Genomic DNA, 16,742 nt, shown 5'->3' on the forward strand with positions numbered 1-16,742 from the left:
AGTGCAGTGGCGTAGCAAGATTCTCGTGCGCCCCCCCCCCCCCCGCAAAAATATTTCGTGGGAATGACCCTAAAAATTCTTGGACATAAGCAACGACTAACATACTGACATGAGCTAAAACAACCCTTTTTTTATTTCGTCAAAAAGCTTAACATGTCGCTATTAAAAGGCAATGGTAACCTAAAATTTGCCGTTTATCTTGGTTACTTTAGTTTTTTCCATACGTGCTTCCTCTTCTGCCCTTTTTCTGTGTTTCTGTGCGCCACTGAGAGGTTTTGCTTTCGACATTCTGACAGCCTTCGTGATTTTGCCGGTGCGATCAAACCACAAGACGCCGAAGATCGATCGACTCCTTGGCATTGTTACGTAACAAAACGATTTGAGCAGAACTAACATCAACGTTATAAGATGTGCATTATAGGTTTTGCAATGAAGCTTTTGGTTTTGCGGCTTAAATTTCCTAATTCTAACCGCTTGGGCCCCTTTTCGCTGTGGGCCCTCCCGCGTTTGGCACATGACAGACGCGGTTCCATTACATTTAAACCGACGACAATTGCACCTGCATACTATTGCACCTATGAAATTTTTCGTTTTGTTTTACGGATATTTGAACCCATACTAACCCTAACCCATGGGTTTCAGCACCCGCATATAGATTGAATCCGCGGATATATACATGGGTTCAAATGTACGTGGGCTCAGATGTACGGTCACCGACACACGCGCATTAAGGATTCATTGGCCGCTGCTCTTTCTTTGTTGTCCGACGTGTTTTGTTGTTTAGTTTCGAATTATCTTGCAGTTTTATTTTACTGTCGCGTTACATCTGATTAAAATAAAGTAAGCTAGGTAGGACTATCTTTACTTTGCGACTCAACTGGTTCATTTTTCTATTTCGATCATTGAATAACTAGGCTACTTGACTTGACCAATGAGCATATATACAATGAGTGGAAACTTGCAAAGATTTGCTCATTTTGGTATTGTTCCCTGCATTTTTTACGTCGTCCGGCTAAATGGTTCGTTGCATATTAAGAAAACGCATTGCTCGCTGCCAAAATCCCTTGCTTCAGCCGAGTCGGGTGCGAAATTGGCCGTATTGAGGTCTTTAATTCTTCAATACATATTTGGTTTTGGGTTTCGAAGTATGGTACGCTGAAAGCATACAACTATGAGCATATGCTTATTGGGAATGCATATCTATTAGACAGAAAACGTAGCTACAGTACAGGATATGAACCAGTCGCCCAGTGGGGTGCGGTTATTTATGTATTTATTAGGATAATGAGGATAAGGATTTACATATTTATCCCGGGGGAAAGGAAAGCCGATAAGACGACTTATCCATATGGCGAACCACGGCCTCTCGTCCGGTTACCATTCCAAGTCGGGCATGGGATTAGTCATATTGTTTGTTTTCGGAAGCATGGACTTGTTGGTGGAGGAAGCCGTAACCGACCAGCGGTTACGTGAATCACCCAACGGCGGCGAGGAGTCCAGCAATCCTCTTGCACATAACCATCCCTGCATGGGATTCGAACCTGCGGACCCATGCAGAGTAATTAGAGGTGCGGTGGCGAGCGTATTCCTAACGCTTAGCCCGTTGAGCCACACCGCCGCGCATGGGATTTACATATTTATCCAAGGGTAGAGGAAAGCCGAGAAGAATGCCTAAATATATGACAAACCACGGCCTCTCTCAATCATAGCTCTGTCCTCCATATGAATCACATGGCTCTGCGAGCTATTCGTTTACTTATTAAAAATACTCATTTTAACTATTTCTCTGGGATATCTTGCCATTGAAAACAAAAGCCAGAAATTGGAAGAATAGCAGAGAATGAAATGTGTGTATTATGTAATGAAGAACCTGAGTTTGTTTCACATATTTTCATGTATTGTAAATTTACAAAAAATATTTATGAGGATTTTGTTTTGGATATATTAAAATTGATTAGAATACATTTTGTTATCAATATGATTCTTGCATATTATTTAATTTCAACGATCCTTATAATAGTATAATCCCGGCCGATACGTATTGTCTGCCATTGCTGCTGTCGCGTTTGTGACAAACCAATCATCGTCTATCCCTGCTATCACAGAATACACCGAATAGTTTTTCATAAATGTAGCAACATTTATTTAGATGCTAGGATATTACCACCGTTCTGTTCAAAATGAAATGAACTTTCAAACGTTTTCATTCATATATGATTATCGTAGTTCCATTTGACTCAATCAATGAGCATATATACAATGAGTGGAAACTTGCAAAGATTTGCTCATTTTGGTATTGTTCCCTGCATTTTTTACGTCGTCCGGCTAAATGGTTCGTTGCATATCAAGAAAACGCATTGCTCGCTGCCAAAATCCCTTGCTTCAGCCGAGTCGGGTGCGAAATTGGCCGTATTGAGGTCTTTAATTCTTCAATACATATTTGGTTTTGGGTTTCGAAGTATGGTACGCTGAAAGCATACAACTATGAGCATATGCTTATTGGGAATGCATATCTATTAGACAGAAAACGTAGCTACAGTACAGAATATGAACCAGTCGCCCAGTGGGGTGCGGTTATTTATGTATTTATTAGGATAATGAGGATAAGGATAAGGATTTACATATTTATCCCGGGGGAAAGGAAAGCCGATAAGACGACTTATCCATATGGCGAACCACGGCCTTTCGTCCGGTTACCATTCCAAGTCGGGCATGGGATTAGTTATATTGTTTGTTTTCGGAAGCATGGACTTGTTGGTGGAGGAAGCCGTAACCGATCAGCGGTTACGTGAATCACCCAACGGCGGCGAGGAGTCCAGCAATCCTCTTGCACATAACCATCTCTGCATGGGATTCGAACCTGCGGACCCATGCAGAGTAATTAGAGGTGCGGGGGCGAGCGTATTCCTAACGCTTAGCCCGTTGAGCCACACCGCCGCGCATGGGATTTACATATTTATCCAAGGGTAGAGGAAAGCCGAGAAGAATGCCTAAATATATGGCAAACCACGGCCTCTCTCAATCATAGCTCTGTCCTCCATATGAATCACATGGCTCTGCGAGCTATTCGTTTACTTATTAAAAATACTGATTTTAACTATTTCTCTGGGATATCTTGCCATTGAAAACAAAAGCCAGAAATTGGAAGAATAGCAGAGAATGAAATGTGTGTATTATGTAATGAAGAACCTGAGTTTGTTTCACATATTTTCATGTATTGTAAATTTACAAAAAATATTTATGAGGATTTTGTTTTGGATATATTAAAATTGATTAGAATACATTTTGTTATCAATATGATTCTTGCATATTATTTAATTTCAACGATCCTTTATATAGTCATATAGATACTGTTGATTTGGATGCAATTATACTTTTGTAATCAATAGTGAGATATAAAATTTTGACCATGAGAAATTCTATTATATTCGAAAATAAAACACCCCATTCTGCCTTTCTCAAAAAGCAGATAAAAATGGCCATAATATGTAGAAAAATATAGAGAATTATAGAATAAACAACCCATTTGAGAGGGAATTGAAAAATTTATGTAAAGCGTTATTTCAAAAAGAAAATTATATGTTTATGATATGTATTTTATATTTACTAATTTCATTTTTATTGTTTTATATCAATGCATTTATTAAAATAACCTAATTATGGTATGGATTACTACTGGAATTGAACAAAATAAATACTGAATCATGGATGCAACATGGAATATGAACTTATTTATATTAACCGTAATTAAAATCACTCAATGAGTGAACGAATGAGCATACTGTAATGCTTATTGGGAATACATACCATTTATTAGGCAGAAAACTTAACTACAGAACAGAATATGAACCAGCCAAGTGGTGACCTGGGATATTGTATTCATTGATATAGATAGTTTATTTTGAAAAGTCCACAATCTGACAATACAAACAAATAAAAAATGGAGAGTTCTGGAGAGCGAGCAAAACCTTTAAAAAAGTTTAAAACACGATGAGTATCATGTGCCCGCCGTGTTATAGCAAGTAGTAATGTGTAATGAATTTAATTCACTGTGGTAAATGAATTGCTATCTTTTTATTTGTTATGAGCACACTTGCTGGAACTCCATAATCTATTATTTTATTTGTTAGTAACACTTTTTATAAAAATATCAAATTGTTTATCATACTTGCATCCATATTTCGCCCTAAATTCTATGACACTTTCTCTGTATCCAAATATCTATGTACATGACCACATTATTTATTTTTTAGCAATACTTCGTTTAAAAGTATCTTAATGTTTATTATACTTGCTATTCTGGTATTTAATCAATTTTTTGCCTTGAATTTTATTCTATGATACTTGCTCTGTATCCAAATATTTTTATGCAGTTGATATGCAATACATGTCAACTTATCAGCTGAATAAATGATGATCTTAGGACAAAACATGATTATTTAGTACTTTCCAAATCAAAAATTCTTGTGAATAATGTATATAGTGAATACGGTATATCAGAGCTATTGAAGAATTTAACACCGAACCTGTTAAATGACCCCAAATGTTGTAACGTTGTCTCCCAGTCAAACACCTGAGCATCTGTTTTTTTTATTATAATTCATATATGTTCATTGTTTGACGAACGAAATAAACTCTCTCTCTCTATTAGTTTAAAATACTGACTTCTGGACTTGGCTAATTTTATACATATCAAAACTTGTAAATATTTGCATATCAAAACTTGTCATTTATTTCGTTCCATCCATGTATTTTCAACTGTTTTTCCAATAAAACGTACTTATGCCTTACTGTTATTTGTAGCTTATTATTGTTAGGTGGGGCGCAAGACTTCACAAATTCTAAAAAGGGGGTGCGGCTTGAAAAGTTTGGGAATGCTTGTATGTAGTAGACCCTAACCTGGTACACATGGTTCCGGTGTCTACCAACTGGGTTTACATACTTCAATTTGTATTACAGTTGTAAAACAGAAAAAAGCTGAATGTCGGTCTTATTCCATCTGTAAATTTACCAAAATCTCCACAAAGAATGAACAATGTGCCAGACCATGTGTATTATCGATGAAATGAAAAGTGACATATGAAAAATACAGAAGCTGTAGAAAATATTTTGCATTCCAAAAAATTAGTTCACATATTAAATATTTTACATTACAAAAAAAATGGTGCTCCAGAAGTATGTGTACCAATATGAAGGTAACTAATTTTGTTCGCCTATTTTATATCAAGTTGTGTAAATGGACTAAATTCTATCGGTAGGGGATATTCACTTGTGTAACACAGACAATTCCCGAACTTTTAATAGAACAAAAATAAGGAGAATCGTAACCTAACCTGGTACACATACTACAAGAGTACCGAAAAAACAGCCCACATAGTAAAAGCAGTTATGGAAATACTTTACATTGCAGAAAAATTAATTCACATAGTAAATAGCAGACGCAAGATGTATTTTGCATTGCAGAAAAAATAGCTCACATAGTTAATAGCAGTCCTGAAATATTTCTCACTATTGATAACAAAAGTATAATTGCATCCAAATCAACAGTATCTATATGACTATATAAAGGATCGTTAAAATTAAATGATATGCAAGAATCAAATTGATAACAAAATGTATTCTAATCAGTTTTAATATATCTAAAACAAATTCTTCATAAATATTTTTTGTAATTTACAATACAAAAAGAGTTGAAAGCATGAAAGTTGAGCTGAAAGCATACAACTATGAGCATATGCTTATTGGGAATGCATATCTATTAGACAGAAAACGTAGCTACAGTACAGAATATGAACCAGTCGCCCAGTGGGGTGCGGTTATTTATGTATTTATTAGGATAATGAGGATAAGGATTTACATATTTATCCCGGGGGAAAGGAAAGCCGATAAGACGACTTATCCATATGGCGAACCACGGCCTTTCGTCCGGTTACCATTCCAAGTCGGGCATGGGATTAGTTATATTGTTTGTTTTCGGAAGCATGGACTTGTTGGTGGAGGAAGCCGTAACCGATCAGCGGTTACGTGAATCACCCAACGGCGGCGAGGAGTCCAGCAATCCTCTTGCACATAACCATCTCTGCATGGGATTCGAACCTGCGGACCCATGCAGAGTAATTAGAGGTGCGGGGGCGAGCGTATTCCTAACGCTTAGCCCGTTGAGCCACACCGCCGCGCATGGGATTTACATATTTATCCAAGGGTAGAGGAAAGCCGAGAAGAATGCCTAAATATATGGCAAACCACGGCCTCTCTCAATCATAGCTCTGTCCTCCATATGAATCACATGGCTCTGCGAGCTATTCGTTTACTTATTAAAAATACTGATTTTAACTATTTCTCTGGGATATCTTGCCATTGAAAACAAAAGCCAGAAATTGGAAGAATAGCAGAGAATGAAATGTGTGTATTATGTAATGAAGAACCTGAGTTTGTTTCACATATTTTCATGTATTGTAAATTTACAAAAAATATTTATGAGGATTTTGTTTTGGATATATTAAAATTGATTAGAATACATTTTGTTATCAATATGATTCTTGCATATTATTTAATTTCAACGATCCTTTATATAGTCATATAGATACTGTTGATTTGGATGCAATTATACTTTTGTAATCAATAGTGAGATATAAAATTTTGACCATGAGAAATTCTATTATATTCGAAAATAAAACACCCCATTTTGCCTTTCTCAAAAAGCAGATAAAAATGGCCATAATATGTAGAAAAATATAGAGAATTATAGAATAAACAACCCATTTGAGAGGGAATTGAAAAATTTATGTAAAGCGTTATTTCAAAAAGAAAATTATATGTTTATGATATGTATTTTATATTTACTAATTTCATTTTTATTGTTTTATATCAATGCATTTATTAAAATAACCTAATTATGGTATGGATTACTACTGGAATTGAACAAAATAAATACTGAATCATGGATGCAACATGGAATATGAACTTATTTATATTAACCGTAATTAAAATCACTCAATGAGTGAACGAATGAGCATACTGTAATGCTTATTGGGAATACATACCATTTATTAGGCAGAAAACTTAACTACAGAACAGAATATGAACCAGCCAAGTGGTGACCTGGGATATTGTATTCATTGATATAGATAGTTTATTTTGAAAAGTCCACAATCTGACAATACAAACAAATAAAAAATGGAGAGTTCTGGAGAGCGAGCAAAACCTTTAAAAAAGTTTAAAACACGATGAGTATCATGTGCCCGCCGTGTTATAGCAAGTAGTAATGTGTAATGAATTTAATTCACTGTGGTAAATGAATTGCTATCTTTTTATTTGTTATGAGCACACTTGCTGGAACTCCATAATCTATTATTTTATTTGTTAGTAACACTTTTTATAAAAATATCAAATTGTTTATCATACTTGCATCCATATTTCGCCCTAAATTCTATGACACTTTCTCTGTATCCAAATATCTATGTACATGACCACATTATTTATTTTTTAGCAATACTTCGTTTAAAAGTATCTTAATGTTTATTATACTTGCTATTCTGGTATTTAATCAATTTTTTGCCTTGAATTTTATTCTATGATACTTGCTCTGTATCCAAATATTTTTATGCAGTTGATATGCAATACATGTCAACTTATCAGCTGAATAAATGATGATCTTAGGACAAAACATGATTATTTAGTACTTTCCAAATCAAAAATTCTTGTGAATAATGTATATAGTGAATACGGTATATCAGAGCTATTGAAGAATTTAACACCGAACCTGTTAAATGACCCCAAATGTTGTAACGTTGTCTCCCAGTCAAACACCTGAGCATCTGTTTTTTTTATTATAATTCATATATGTTCATGGTTTGACGAACGAAATAAACTCTCTCTCTCTATTAGTTTAAAATACTGACTTCTGGACTTGGCTAATTTTATACATATCAAAACTTGTAAATATTTGCATATCAAAACTTGTCATTTATTTCGTTCCATCCATGTATTTTCAACTGTTTTTCCAATAAAACGTACTTATGCCTTACTGTTATTTGTAGCTTATTATTGTTAGGTGGGGCGCAAGACTTCACAAATTCTAAAAAGGGGGTGCGGCTTGAAAAGTTTGGGAATGCTTGTATGTAGTAGACCCTAACCTGGTACACATGGTTCCGGTGTCTACCAACTGGGTTTACATACTTCAATTTGTATTACAGTTGTAAAACAGAAAAAAGCTGAATGTCGGTCTTATTCCATCTGTAAATTTACCAAAATCTCCACAAAGAATGAACAATGTGCCAGACCATGTGTATTATCGATGAAATGAAAAGTGACATATGAAAAATACAGAAGCTGTAGAAAATATTTTGCATTCCGAAAAATTAGTTCACATATTAAATATTTTACATTACAAAAAAAATGGTGCTCCAGAAGTATGTGTACCAATATGAAGGTAACTAATTTTGTTCGCCTATTTTATATCAAGTTGTGTAAATGGACTAAATTCTATCGGTAGGGGATATTCACTTGTGTAACACAGACAATTCCCGAACTTTTAATAGAACAAAAATAAGGAGAATCGTAACCTAACCTGGTACACATACTACAAGAGTACCGAAAAAACAGCCCACATAGTAAAAGCAGTTATGGAAATACTTTACATTGCAGAAAAATTAATTCACATAGTAAATAGCAGACGCAAGATGTATTTTGCATTGCAGAAAAAATAGCTCACATAGTTAATAGCAGTCCTGAAATATTTCTCACTATTGATAACAAAAGTATAATTGCATCCAAATCAACAGTATCTATATGACTATATAAAGGATCGTTAAAATTAAATGATATGCAAGAATCAAATTGATAACAAAATGTATTCTAATCAGTTTTAATATATCTAAAACAAATTCTTCATAAATATTTTTTGTAATTTACAATACAAAAAGAGTTGAAAGCATGAAAGTTGAGCTGAAAGCATACAACTATGAGCATATGCTTATTGGGAATGCATATCTATTAGACAGAAAACGTAGCTACAGTACAGAATATGAACCAGTCGCCCAGTGGGGTGCGGTTATTTATGTATTTATTAGGATAATGAGGATAAGGATTTACATATTTATCCCGGGGGAAAGGAAAGCCGATAAGACGACTTATCCATATGGCGAACCACGGCCTTTCGTCCGGTTACCATTCCAAGTCGGGCATGGGATTAGTTATATTGTTTGTTTTCGGAAGCATGGACTTGTTGGTGGAGGAAGCCGTAACCGATCAGCGGTTACGTGAATCACCCAACGGCGGCGAGGAGTCCAGCAATCCTCTTGCACATAACCATCTCTGCATGGGATTCGAACCTGCGGACCCATGCAGAGTAATTAGAGGTGCGGGGGCGAGCGTATTCCTAACGCTTAGCCCATTGAGCCACACCGCCGCGCATGGGATTTACATATTTATCCAAGGGTAGAGGAAAGCCGAGAAGAATGCCTAAATATATGGCAAACCACGGCCTCTCTCAATCATAGCTCTGTCCTCCATATGAATCACATGGCTCTGCGAGCTATTCGTTTACTTATTAAAAATACTGATTTTAACTATTTCTCTGGGATATCTTGCCATTGAAAACAAAAGCCAGAAATTGGAAGAATAGCAGAGAATGAAATGTGTGTATTATGTAATGAAGAACCTGAGTTTGTTTCACATATTTTCATGTATTGTAAATTTACAAAAAATATTTATGAGGATTTTGTTTTGGATATATTAAAATTGATTAGAATACATTTTGTTATCAATATGATTCTTGCATATTATTTAATTTCAACGATCCTTTATATAGTCATATAGATACTGTTGATTTGGATGCAATTATACTTTTGTAATCAATAGTGAGATATAAAATTTCGACCATGAGAAATTCTATTATATTCGAAAATAAAACACCCCATTTTGCCTTTCTCAAAAAGCAGATAAAAATGGCCATAATATGTAGAAAAATATAGAGAATTATAGAATAAACAACCCATTTGAGAGGGAATTGAAAAATTTATGTAAAGCGTTATTTCAAAAAGAAAATTATATGTTTATGATATGTATTTTATATTTACTAATTTCATTTTTATTGTTTTATATCAATGCATTTATTAAAATAACCTAATTATGGTATGGATTACTACTGGAATTGAACAAAATAAATACTGAATCATGGATGCAACATGGAATATGAACTTATTTATATTAACCGTAATTAAAATCACTCAATGAGTGAACGAATGAGCATACTGTAATGCTTATTGGGAATACATACCATTTATTAGGCAGAAAACTTAACTACAGAACAGAATATGAACCAGCCAAGTGGTGACCTGGGATATTGTATTCATTGATATAGATAGTTTATTTTGAAAAGTCCACAATCTGACAATACAAACAAATAAAAAATGGAGAGTTCTGGAGAGCGAGCAAAACCTTTAAAAAAGTTTAAAACACGATGAGTATCATGTGCCCGCCGTGTTATAGCAAGTAGTAATGTGTAATGAATTTAATTCACTGTGGTAAATGAATTGCTATCTTTTTATTTGTTATGAGCACACTTGCTGGAACTCCATAATCTATTATTTTATTTGTTAGTAACACTTTTTATAAAAATATCAAATTGTTTATCATACTTGCATCCATATTTCGCCCTAAATTCTATGACACTTTCTCTGTATCCAAATATCTATGTACATGACCACATTATTTATTTTTTAGTAATACTTCGTTTAAAAGTATCTTAATGTTTATTATACTTGCTATTCTGGTATTTAATCAATTTTTTGCCTTGAATTTTATTCTATGATACTTGCTCTGTATCCAAATATCTATATGTATATGAGCACTTTATTTATTTTTTAGTACCGGTAATACTTATTTAAAAATAACCTATTGTTTATCATTGCTATTTCAGTATATTATCAATATTTCGCCTTAAAATTCATTCTATGATACGTGCTCTGTAGCCGAATATAGATATGTACATGAGCACTTTATTTCATATATATATCTGCTGGAGAAGGGTCAAATCCTGATCATGTATTAATGTGTGTCACTATCCTCCAAATCACTTGCCAGTCATAATCAAGTATTATAATTTGATGTGTTCAAATTATAGTGTATAAAGAAATATACTCATGATTTCATTACTATTATCAAATGTTTATAATTAAAGTGCTATAATAATAGAATTTTCCTCATCTTTGCTCATAAAAAACCCATGTCCTATCACATTAATTTTTAGTAGACAAATTTTCCAAATAATAGGTATCCTTGCTAACCCATTTTTATGCAGTTGATATGCAATACATGTCAACTTATCAGCTGAATAAATGATGATCTTAGGACAAAACATGATTATTTAGTACTTTCCAAATCAAAAATTCTTGTGAATAATGTATATAGTGAATACGGTATATCAGAGCTATTGAAGAATTTAACACCGAACCTGTTAAATGACCCCAAATGTTGTAACGTTGTCTCCCAGTCAAACACCTGAGCATCTGTTTTTTTTATTATAATTCATATATGTTCATGGTTTGACGAACGAAATAAACTCTCTCTCTCTATTAGTTTAAAATACTGACTTCTGGACTTGGCTAATTTTATACATATCAAAACTTGTAAATATTTGCATATCAAAACTTGTCATTTATTTCGTTCCATCCATGTATTTTCAACTGTTTTTCCAATAAAACGTACTTATGCCTTACTGTTATTTGTAGCTTATTATTGTTAGGTGGGGCGCAAGACTTCACAAATTCTAAAAAGGGGGTGCGGCTTGAAAAGTTTGGGAATGCTTGTATGTAGTAGACCCTAACCTGGTACACATGGTTCCGGTGTCTACCAACTGGGTTTACATACTTCAATTTGTATTACAGTTGTAAAACAGAAAAAAGCTGAATGTCGGTCTTATTCCATCTGTAAATTTACCAAAATCTCCACAAAGAATGAACAATGTGCCAGACCATGTGTATTATCGATGAAATGAAAAGTGACATATGAAAAATACAGAAGCTGTAGAAAATATTTTGCATTCCAAAAAAATTAGTTCACATATTAAATATTTTACATTACAAAAAAAATGGTGCTCCAGAAGTATGTGTACCAATATGAAGGTAACTAATTTTGTTCGCCTATTTTATATCAAGTTGTGTAAATGGACTAAATTCTATCGGTAGGGGATATTCACTTGTGTAACACAGACAATTCCCGAACTTTTAATAGAACAAAAATAAGGAGAATCGTAACCTAACCTGGTACACATACTACAAGAGTACCGAAAAAACAGCCCACATAGTAAAAGCAGTTATGGAAATACTTTACATTGCAGAAAAATTAATTCACATAGTAAATAGCAGACGCAAGATGTATTTTGCATTGCAGAAAAAATAGCTCACATAGTTAATAGCAGTCCTGAAATATTTCTCACTATTGATAACAAAAGTATAATTGCATCCAAATCAACAGTATCTATATGACTATATAAAGGATCGTTGAAATTAAATGATATGCAAGAATCAAATTGATAACAAAATGTATTCTAATCAGTTTTAATATATCTAAAACAAATTCTTCATAAATATTTTTTGTAATTTACAATACAGCAATACATGAAAATATGTGAAACAAACTCAGGTTCTCCATTACATAATACACACATTTCATTCCCTGATTTTCTTCCAATTTCTGGCTTTTGTTTTCAAAGGCAAGATATCCCAGAGTAATTTATAGTTAAAATCAGTATTTTTAATAGGTAAACGAATAGCTCGCAGAACCATGTGATTCATATGGAGGACAGAGCTATGATTGTGAGAGGCCGTGGTTCGCCATATATTCAGGCATTCTTCTCGGCTTTCCTCTCCCATGGATAAATATGTAAATCCCATGTTATATCAATGAATAAATACATAAATAACCGCACCCCTCTCGGCGACTGGTTCATATTCGGTTCTGTAGATACGTTTTCTGCCTAATAGATATGCATTCCCAATAAGCATATGCTCATAGTTGTATGCTTTCAGCGTACCATACTTCGAAACCCAAAACCAAATATGTATTGAAGAATTACAGTCCTCAATACGGCCAATTTCGCACCCGACTCGGCTGAAGCAAGGGATTTTGGCAGCGAGCAATGCGTTTTCTTAATATGCAACGAACCATTTAGCTGGACGACGTAAAAATGCAGGGAACAATACCAAAATGAGCAAATCTTTGCAAGTTTCCACTCATTGTATATATGCTCATTGACTTGACAAACGACAAAGTTTCACAAGTGCAGTTTTAAGTATTCTGTGGCGTCTGCAGCTGCCGCAAAACCATGGCGGTATTTCCATACCATGGCCTATGGCGACTGACTTTTTAGCTGCCACAAACCAATGACGAGTTGCCGTTACCGCGGCAGCAAATTGAAAACCAATGGCAGGTAAAATTTTGCTGCCGTAACCGCGACAGGCGGGTCGTAAAGACGGTGCTGTCCCTCATGGTGAAAAAAATTGGGTAAGTTGGAATGTTTTCTTATTAATACAGTTTTGATGGATTTGGAGTTAGAGTTTAAGTAGATATAATTTCTCATGATCAATTAAAATCTGGTAAATAAATTTGTGGATATATTATTGAAAGTTATTAATTTCGAAGACAGTGAACTAAGCAGCATATTTAACTGATTTAGATTAGAACAGTATATTAATTAACCTTAATTTCAAAGCACCAGCATGAGTTTACCGAAGTGTAGTAGGCAATATAGTACAAGTTATCTCCAATATGGATTCATTCCAGCCCCGAATTCTGATTCGCAACTAATGTGCTTTCTGTGTAATAAAACGTTTCCTAATGAAGCCATGCAACCGTCCAGACTTTTTTAGTATTTTACAAAAATTCATCTGGATGAAGCAGACAAAAATGAAACATTTTTTCAGAAACTCTGGAGTAATTCAAAGTAGATAAAAACCAATGGAATTTTTTTTCCAAATTTACCCCGGAAAACCTTGGTTTACCTGCATCTTACAATTTGTCTATGATGATAGAAAAAAAGGCAAACCGCATACGATTGGTGAAGAATTGATTCTACCAACAGTAAAGGAAGTTTTGGAAACAGTTTTGCATTACAAGGCGCAATCTACAATTATCAAGTCTATTCCATTAAGCAATAATACAGTACACAGACGGGTTAATGAGATGGCATCTGATATAGAAGGTTCAGTCTTTAATTAACTAGACAAGTCCACATTGCCAGGAAATGAGTCATTGCTACTTGGATATGTTCGGTTAGTGCACGATGGAGTCCTACACAAAAAGCTAGCAATGGCTCTATCGCTGGAATCAGACACTCGAGGCAAAACAGTGTTTCGCATGGTCAAAAAGCATTTTGAAAATAAAGAAATTCCTCCGACGAATATCATAGCCGCTATGGTATGACATAGCGTGTGTAACTGAGCTATTATTGGTTGTTACCGTGGCATCATTACACTTTCTAAAGAAGAAAATCAAAATATGCTGACGATTCGCTGTGTGATTCACGGGCAACATTCGGTGGCCAAGAATTTGAGTGATTATCTTAGTTCTTTTTGAAGATAGTCGTCAAGGCAGTAAATAAACTAAAGGCCCATGAAAAACCACGATAATCGCGAGTAACTATTGGTATAAAGTTAATTCAGATCGGCCGGGTGTTCAAAAATTTATTTTCCAATAATAATCATATTTTCAATGGTTATCCTACTTGTATGTTTTAGTTTGTCAGGGCGATTAAATTCCTACCATACAAATGTTGTTGCAGTTATTCAATTAGTTTAAGTATTTTTATATTGTTAATTAATGGACTGTCATTTTGTCTTCAGTTCCTTCAGAGATTTAAATACCAAGTGATTTATTATGAATTTTATAAAAATCTTTGATGCTTAAATATGGCTATTTGGCCAGTCTTTAGTAAGGGGTCGTTTGAACTCAGGCCCGCGGGCCAAATGTGGCCCGCCCCTTCATTATCAGTGGCCCGCGCCCATTCGGAGAGTAATCAAAATATCGTATTTAAATTTCTTCTCATAAAATAAATCAGAAAAATCGTTTGACATATTGTTGTTATATCACTATTGTGACTGAATTGACTAGTATGATGGCTAGCTGAAGCAACTAGCGAGGTTGAATGATGTGATGGGCAATGGGCAGTCTAAATTGTTACCTGGATTTCTATCGTTTTGGTCGGGAATATATGCTAACAATATAGGCATAATAGAAAACTAAAATATCGAATGCGGAATCCATTAGCCTAGGTTGGCAACGCCTGATAACTATGTGTTTACACAATAAAAATGGTTGTTTTGTATTGCACTATTTACCTATTCTTGGTACTATTGTGGCCCGCGGCCAATGCCAAAATAATTTTGTGGCCCGCGGAGCCCACAACCTTGGACCACCCTGCTTTAGTACTATCTGAAACTTGGAAGTAGTCCGACAAAAATTTCTTGACGACCCCAAAGAAATGCCATGCAAACATGACAAGAAATCCACCGACAAACAGCACAAACCATCTAATTCCATGAAGCTTTATTTTATTCTCAATCAGGCTATTTATTGCATTTATTGTGGAATTGAGAAAATCTCAGCTAATGATATTATGCTTATCAGTGACGAAGCTCACTTTACTTTATCTGGTTTTGTCAATAAGCAAACTTTTCGGTACTGGGCAGAAAGCAATCTTAGAGAGCCTCATAAAAGGACTCATCATAGTGAGCGAGTAACAGTGTGGTGTGCAGTTGCAAGTTTTGGAGTTTGGGGTCCATCCTTTTTTTCAAAAAAAGGCACCGACTAACAACCTCTAAAGCTGCCATTTTCTACAGAAATGACTCAAAGAATGCTAAAATATTCATGATATGCTTGCAAAAAGTATTATAGCTGTATCGGGTCATCTGGAACACTTTGTTTTCAAAAAGTAAATCACGCAAAATGACAACCAACGCCTTGTTATGTATGTAATAAAAATATACCTGAAGGCTATTTTTGTCTATCATTTCGAAATGAAACGCGGGAGATATTATGTCTCGCCCTGTCCAAAAACATCACCATACTTTTAATTGTTCCCTGTACAGAGCTTAGTTCACATCGAATGCCTTGAACATCTTGGGTTGTAACTTCTACTGAGCCTAGCTCTGAGTACATGGACACCCTGACATTTTTGGTAGTTGCCTGTGCAGGGCCTAGTTCGGAACGAACGTGTGGATGAAGACCATACAAAGCGATTGTATGCGTTTTCGAAACGTCAACTTAGCCACAGCGACCATAACCGTCTCCAAAATGCGTTAGATAGGACGAGCTTCAGTACAATTTTTGGGAAATCCTTGTACGTAAACATCTTTGACTTACAGCAGGGGTCGGCAACCTTTTGTCGCTCGTGGGCCGAAATTGAGGGTTGCAAGTCATTGGCGGACCGCATATATTTCTAGAAAGTTGAAAACTGAACGGATAATACTTTTTATAATAAAAACAAGCAGTGATACATCTCTTGAATATAGCTTTATTTCCTCGTTGCATTGCATCTCAAAAAACCCATTTGAATATTTCGTCGCCATTGAACCCTTTGCACCTAGCATCAACTTTTCTGCGTTTTGTTGCCATTTGTCTAATTATAGGCTCATTAAACGAGTAGTTGTGAATTATATACATGTAGTTTATAATATAATTTAGTCTACACATGTCTTATAATAAATGCTGTTACGTAAGGAATATAATCGTCAAAACAGCTG

This window comes from Styela clava, chromosome 4 (assembly GCF_964204865.1).
Source record: "Styela clava chromosome 4, kaStyClav1.hap1.2, whole genome shotgun sequence".
NCBI lineage: Eukaryota > Metazoa > Chordata > Ascidiacea > Stolidobranchia > Styelidae > Styela > Styela clava.